This window comes from Xyrauchen texanus, chromosome 11, assembly GCF_025860055.1.
Source record: "Xyrauchen texanus isolate HMW12.3.18 chromosome 11, RBS_HiC_50CHRs, whole genome shotgun sequence".
NCBI lineage: Eukaryota > Metazoa > Chordata > Actinopteri > Cypriniformes > Catostomidae > Xyrauchen > Xyrauchen texanus.
The window spans coordinates 21,327,290-21,335,181 of record NC_068286.1 but is presented as its reverse complement, the minus strand read 5'-3'; positions in this window follow the sequence as shown (position 1 = coordinate 21,335,181).

Here is a 7,892-nt window from a genome sequence, read left to right as displayed (position 1 = left end):
GGCGGAAGTCGCTCTGCAGGCCTTAGACAGGAGCACTGGCTTAGACCGCCATCTCGCGGAGGGCGGGCAAAGGTGTGCTGCTACCGAATCCTCGACCGGGGGGATGGAGGAGTAGCCCTTCTCGGTGGCGCTGTCCACGAAGCGAGAGGGGTGGAGACGTGGGAACGGATCCTGGCCGAGAAAGGCGCGTTCCACGACTTTGCAAGCTCAGTGTGGAGTTCCGGCAGGAAGGGAGCAGCCCGGGCCGCGGGTGTTGTGCGGCGATGGCTCTGAAGAAAGCAGCCGTCGAGTCTGTCGGGAGCCTGCTCAGGGGGCGGTGACCACTCGAGCCCGAGGCGGTCGACGGCCTGTGTGAGGAGGCGTGTTAGTTCCCCTTCGACTCCGGCGCGGGTCCTGCTGGATTCCTGGGCCGAGGAGGAGGCGTGGGAGCCTGACCACTCCTCGCTGTCCAAAGCCATGATGGAACAGCCCTTATCCTCCGCCTCGTCCTCCGAGATGGCAGCAGTGCGGCCGCTGGGCGGCAACTGCGCGTCCCGGGGGGGCGGGGAGGGTGAGAGCGATGCTCGAGGGAGAGGCTCCGGCGAGGCAGTCGCTTCTATCACCGGTTCTGGCAGCCTTTGGGAGCGGCGCTTTTTCCTGCGCGGCGGAACGGAAGGCGGCGTGGCGGCTTTGGTTCTGAGCGCTTCGAGTCGAGCCCGCAGGGTCGACATCGGAAGCTCCTCGCAGAGGTCGCATCCGCCTTCAGCGAGGGCGAGCTCTGCATGCCGCAGTCCCAGGCAGAGAGCGCAGTTGATGTGGCGGTCTCCGGCGCTGAGAGGGGCGCGGCATGAAGCGCAAGTGGTGCGAGGCATCTTTAAAAAGACGCTCGTTACTCTTGTGAAGTTCGTTAAGAACTAGCTTGCTCTAAAAAAGGATACGTCGCCGGATGGCGTAGCTCGCAGGATGGCTGAAGGTGGCGGAGACGGCCGGCTTCTTCGAGCGCTGTCCAAGCTTGCTAGATGCCCCTCGAACGGCGACGCGGCTTCCAGTTCAGAGATGCGAAGAGCTTCGCTGAAGAGATGAAAATCAGGGTTCCAGCCTACGAACTACGCTTATATGCACTCTAGCCACGCCCATTTTGGCGGGCTTTGATGCAGTAAGCGCGCGGACGCCTCTCATTGGACGCGAGTTCACCCAAGTTCGTCTATAGGCTGCAGCAGTTGCCGCAGAGCAACCAATGAGCTCGCTAGCTAGCCCGCTCAAGGTCTGCAGTTGCTGCACTGCGTTGACAAATGATACAAAATTAAGGATAATTTTTTGGCTTCAATATCTCAGAAAAGATGAATCTTTCCCGTAGCGTAAGCTAGCTTACGCAATACGAGAGAACCTCTCGTAAGAGAACCAAGTCCTCCAACACACCCACAAATACACATATCTGGGGCTAAAACTGAGTTCGACAGGGAACTTTAATCTGGCTGTGAATGAACTGAATGCAAAAGCAATGAGGGTCTTCTACATGATCAAAAATACTATTCGACATGAAATTCCAATTCAAACCTGGCTAAAAATCCTACAAGCAATAATTGAACCCATTGCTCTGTATGGCAGCGAGATATGGGGACCTCTAAAAACCCAAGATTTTTCAAAATGGGAAAAAGAGGAAATCGAAACTCTGCATACCCAAATTTGTAAAAGCATCCTAAAAGTAAACAGAGCGACACCAAACAACTCTTGCAGAGCTGAATTAGGACAATACCCCCTATTGATCAATATCCAAAAAAGAGCTGTGAAATTCTACCAGCACCTGAAGCGCAGTGACCCGAGCTCTTACCAGGCCGAAGCCCTGCGGTGTCAGGAGCAGAAGCGCACTCTCACAGCTGATGCTCAAACAGCCAGACCAGCACAGCACTATCTGGCCCAACCAAATTATAAAATTACAAAAACTAAATTACATTACCTATTGGAAAGATGCTACTAAATCACAAAAAAAGATGGAACTCTATTTAAACCTGAAAAGAGATTATAAACCAGCAGAATACCTGAGCTATGTAAAAGAGCATAAAGTGAGAAAGACCCTGACCAGATACAGGCTGAGTGCCCACTGTCTGGCTGTAGAGAGAGAACGGCACCGGCAGAGGTGGCAGCCGAGAGAGCAGAGACTGTGTTCTCTGTGCTCTCAGAGAGAGGTGGAGACAGAAGAACACTTCCTCATACACTGTGATCACTATCACAGCATTAGATCGGACTATTTCACTAGATTCCAACAACTAGAACCAAATTTTATGGCATTACCAAATTCAGATAAATTAAATTATATTTTGGGAAAAAACTCCAGCTCAATCATAACAGCAGCAAAGTATGTAACAGCCTGCCACAAACTACGAGAGTCAGCCAGTGGACAAAACTAAGGTCTGAATGTTGGTTCAAAAGTTTTTTTTTTATATATATATAATATAAACGTATTCATGCATTTGTTCACTGATTAATTTTATTGATTATTTGTTCATTGCCTATGTAATGGCCAATACTTTGGCAATACTGTACAAGTCATGCCAATAAAGCTCATTTGAATTTGAATTTGAATTTGAGAGAGAGAGAGGGGGGGCATGGTACTCCTCAGGGAGATAAGCATCCCAGGTGGTCTGGTGTGGGCTGAAACGTGAACGTCCCCAGTGTCTGTGGCATACCTGTGAAGCACAGCCCTCAAACTGGCAGTCTCCATGTTAAGAGGAAACCCTACACTTCACACCCTGTGCTTGCAGCTGGTCCTGTACTCCTGTGAAGCACAGCCCTCAAACTGGCAGTCTCCATGTTCAGAGGAAACCATATACTTCACACCCTGTGCTTGCAGCTGGTCCTGTACTCCTGTAGGAACCAGGTCTGTCTTTACACGCTTGCTGCTTCTTTTCCCAACATGAACAATGTTATTACCTTTTACCCTATTACCTACAACCTTTCCGAAACCCCCTTTTTCTCAATAGGTGGTACAAGGATGGATGGATGCTTTTGACCAATTTTGCCATATTGTGTGTCCTTAACTAATTTGTAAAATAGTGAGTGTCTAGAAGTAACAGACATTGAGTTTAAATCCAAACAATTCTAAATATTTCAGTGTATTAAGGATACATTTATATAACAGCTAGTTATTTTCCCTTCGTGATTCTTGGGTAACATTTTACAATAAGGTTCTATATGTTAACAATCGTTAACTACATTTGTTAATATAAATTAACAATGCAAAATACCTTTTCAGCACTTATTCATCTTTGCTGATGTTAATTTCAACATACATTAATACATTTTTTTAATATATATTTTTAATATGTTAACATGAATTAACTAGCATTAAATAATAACAGACAACAGTATTTTTTATAAATTAACATTAACCAAGATTAAAACATACTGTAAAAATAATTATTTATTGTTAATCCTATATATTAAATAATGTTATACCATGGGTCTGTTGAATACTTGATTCTGATTGGCTGATAGATGTTCTAAGGTGTGCAATTATTTTCCAATAAACGCATGGCTATGAAGTAGTTACAGGTCTTGACCGCATTATAGTTCCATATCACTTTGCCAGTTATTTCATAGATCCGTACAGGCTACCACAACCAATAAACAATTAAAAAGTAAGACATTGGTTAAGTATATAAGATAAGAATGACAAACAGTGTCTATAATATCCTAAATTTATTTCAATTCCTTTTGAAAAGCACTCTCGCACTGCCTCGTCACACATTCACACACACACACACATATTCGCACGTGCGTGCACACACACATACACACACACACACACACATATTGGTGCATGTTGGTGCAGCTATCTTTATGAGGACTCTCCATAGACATAATGATTTTTATACTGTACGAACTACGAAACCTACTCCTAAACCTAACCCTAACAAAAAACGTTCTGCATTTTTTTAATTTTCAATAAAACATCGTTTAATATGTTTTTTAAGTGATTTGAATTATGGGGACACTAGAAATGTCACCATAAACCACATTTAGAACATAATACCCTTGTAATTACCAGTTTGCAACCTAAAAAAAGTCCTCGTAAACCACTTAAACCTGCCCACACATGCATACATCACATATAGACTCGAGTCTCGACCAACAATCAGAGCCGCATCCCCACGACTTGATCAATAAAACAGTTTCTATTAGCCAAAGTAACTTTTAATAAGTGCAACTTTTAATGTTTCAATGTATTTTGCCTTAATCAGCCTCACACAGCTATAGTGAAAATCACTGTTGCGCTCCCTCTCCCCCTCTCTTTCGCTCTCAAACAAACTCTCTCGGGAGAAATGACAAAACAGCTCCGCAACACAGTAGCATTGTAAACAGTTGTTTAGCAATGCAAAAGCTGTTAAAGAATGCCGACACTTGCTGCTGCTGAGAAGTATATTTTACCTACATCTTGGCAATTTGAAGCAATGTTATTCATGACGAGAGCCACTTTAAACACTTAGTAATTCCACTTGCAATCTCGCTGTTTCTCTCTATATCTCACTCACTATCTCTCTCTCTCTCTCTCTATCTTTGAGTGCATGCTGGGAGTGAACGGAGTGTGGTGAGGGTGAGTGCGTGTTGTGGCCGTCTGCTAACAAACTTTTCTATCTTCTATCTTTTTTGTGTATGTTTGGTTTTACATTGCCTTGCGAAAGTATTCTGCCCCCTTGAACTTTTCAACCTTTTGCCACATTTCAGGCTTCAAACATAAAGATATAAAACTGTAATTTTTTGTGAAGAATCAACAACAAGTGGGACACAATCATGAAAAGGAACGAAATTTATTGGATATTTCAAACTTTTTTAACAAATAAAAAACTGAAAAATTGGGCGTGCAAAATTATTCAGCCCCTTTACTTTCAGTGCAGCAAACTCTCTCCAGAAGTTCAGTGAGGATCTCTGAATGATCCAATGTTGACCTAAATGACTAATGATGATAAACAGAATCCACCTGTGTGCAATCAAGTCTCTGTATAAATGCACCTGCTCTGTGATAGTCTCAGAGGTCTGTTTAAAGCACAGAGAGCATCATGAAGAACAAGGAACACACCAGGCAGGTCCGAGATACTGTTGTGGAGAAGTTTAAAGCCGGATTTGGATACAGAAAGATTTCCCAAGCTTTAAACATCCCAAGGAGCACTGTGCAAGCGATAATATTGAAATGGAAGGAGTATCAGACCACTGCAAATCTACCAAGACCTGGCCGTCCCTCTAAACTTTCAGCTCATACAAGGAGAAGACTGATCAGAGATGCAGCCAAGAGGCCCATGATCACTCTGGATGAACTGCAGAGATCTACAGCTGAGGTGGGAGACTCTGTCCATAGGACAACAATCAGTCGTATACTGCACAAATCTGGCCTTTATGGAAGAGTGGCAAGAAGAAAGCCATTTCTTAAAGATATCCTTAAAAGTGTCGTTTAAAGTTTGCCACAAGCCACCTGGGGACACACCAAACATGTGGAAGAAGGTGCTCTGGTCAGATGAAACCAAAATCGAACTTTTTGGCAACAATGCAAAACGTTATGTTTGGCTTAAAAGCAACACAGCTCATCACCCTGAACACACCATCCCCACTGTCAAACATGGTGGTGGCAGCATCATGGTTTGGGCCTGCTTTTCTTCAGCAGGGACAGGGAAGATGGTTAAAATTGATGGGAAGATGGATGGAGCCAAATACAGGACCATTCTGGAAGAAAACCTGATGGAGTCTGCAAAAGACCTGAGACTGGGACAGAGATTTGTCTTCCAACAAGACAATGATCCAAAACATAAAGCAAAATCTACAATGGAATGGTTCACAAATAAACATATCCAGGTGTTAGAATGGCCAAGTCAAAGTCCAGACCTAAATCCAATTGAGAATCTGTGGAAAGAACTGAAAACGTCTAGGTTATGTATGTAACCTCTGTTACCCGATGGAGGGAACGAGAGATTGTGTCAGAGAAGCGACACTAGGGGTCTCTCTTGAGTGCCGATATTCACCTCTGAACTATGAAAAAAGGCCAATGAGAGTTGGCAACCAGTATTTGCATGTCCCGCCCCCGGACATATGGGTATTTAAGCGGCGCAAATACGGGAGTTCATTCAGGATTTTTCGGAGGAGCCGGAAGTGGTCCGGCCACAACAGTGGCTCGGCTCAGCGACGTGGCAGGGGAGAAACAACGTCGCGTTCCCTCCATCGGGGAACGGAGGTTACATACGTAACCTAGACGTTCCCCTTCTGTCGCTCTCTCCACGTTGTGTCAGAGAAGCGACACTAGGGGTCCACTTATAAAAGTGCCATGCGCTGAGCCGTGTACGTGAACTGCTGATACAGGAGCGAGCAGGTATTCTTACTAGCAGGACGACAAACTGTATCAGGCTGCACGTACCCTTCCCCAATGCCCCATTTAAGCCATCAGGATTCCTTATCGTTACCCTGGGGGGGAACAAGGTGCTGGCTGCCAACCTGGGAACGGGCCAAGCCTGGGCGGGCCTCTTTTCTCTCTATGTTTCTCGCATAGAGCAACTAAGGCCGGGGCCCTTACGTGCATTGAGGGAAGGGGGTCTTAGCCCTTATTCAGGGTGGAGAAGACCCTGCGGAAGCCACGCCTACCCGAGAGGGGAGGCAAGTTTAAGTGGCAAAACCATCAGAGGCCTGACTTAGGGCCTATGTGGAAAAGTTGGTGCGGTGGTGGATCCAGCCTCATAGAGGGGGGGAACATACAGCACGGCAACCGAGGCAGCCATGACTGCCTAAGGGAAACACGGGAGTCCGCTCGCCAGAGGGGACAGAACCGTGGTGTTACACACAGGGGGAGTCCGAAGGAGGCCTTACCTGTGGAGCACCTATACCAGTACAGTGTAGCTTGCGGTACCCGCAGTGGCTTGGGTCGGTGAGTTCCTCTGCTAAACTGTGACCCACGAGGGCTAGGGATGAATCAACCAGTGTCCCAAACCTGAGATCTCCTGGGAATGAAGGTGCACTGTTTCCCCTGGTTAGGGGGAAGGGCGCTAGGTGCAAGCGATTCACCCAGTCAGATCGTGGGCGTGCTACCGAGTTCTACGGGCTCGGTACCTGAGAAAACACGGGACGATACTGAATCAATTCAGAGATTGTAGAATCTCGCAAAAGTGTTAGGTGTTGCCCAGCCCACTGCTCTACAAATGTCTGCTAGGGCAGTGCCCCTAGCCAGTGCCCATGAGGATGCAACACTCCTGGTGGAGTGAGCTCAGACCCGCAGGGGGGGGCACGGCCTGGGTGTGATAAGCCAGGGAAATGACGTCGACAACCCAGTGGGCGAGTCTCTGCTTGGAGACAGCGTTCCCTTTCTGCTGTCCCCCAAAGCAGACGAAGAGCTGCTCAGAGCATCTGGTGCTCTGTGTGCGGTCCAGATAAATACGTAAAGCACGTACTGGACACAGCAGTGAAAGGGCTGGCTCTGCCTCCTCCCGGGGCAGCGCTTGCTGGTTCACCACCTGATCCCTGAAGGGTGTGGTAGGAACCTTGGGCACATAGCCCGGTCGCGGTATTAGGATAACGAAAGTGTCTGCTGGACCGAACTCCAGGCAAGCGTCGCTAACAGAGAACGCATGCAGGTCCCCGACCCTCTTGATGGAAGCGAGCGCGATCAGCAGGGCGGTCTTGAGAGAGAGGGCCCTGAGTCCAACTGAGTCAAGCGGCTCGAAGGGGGGTCTCTGGACTCCCGTAAGGACGACCGAGAGATCCCAGGAGGGGAACAGGTTAGGCCGGGAGGGAGTTATCCTCCGGGGACCTTTTAGGAACTTGACGATTAAGTCGTACTTACCAAGAGACTTGCCATCTACCGTGTCGTGGTGGACACCAGTCCACGAACAGACACAACTTTAGAGCGTAAAGATGCCTGGTAGAGGGGGCTCTCACTT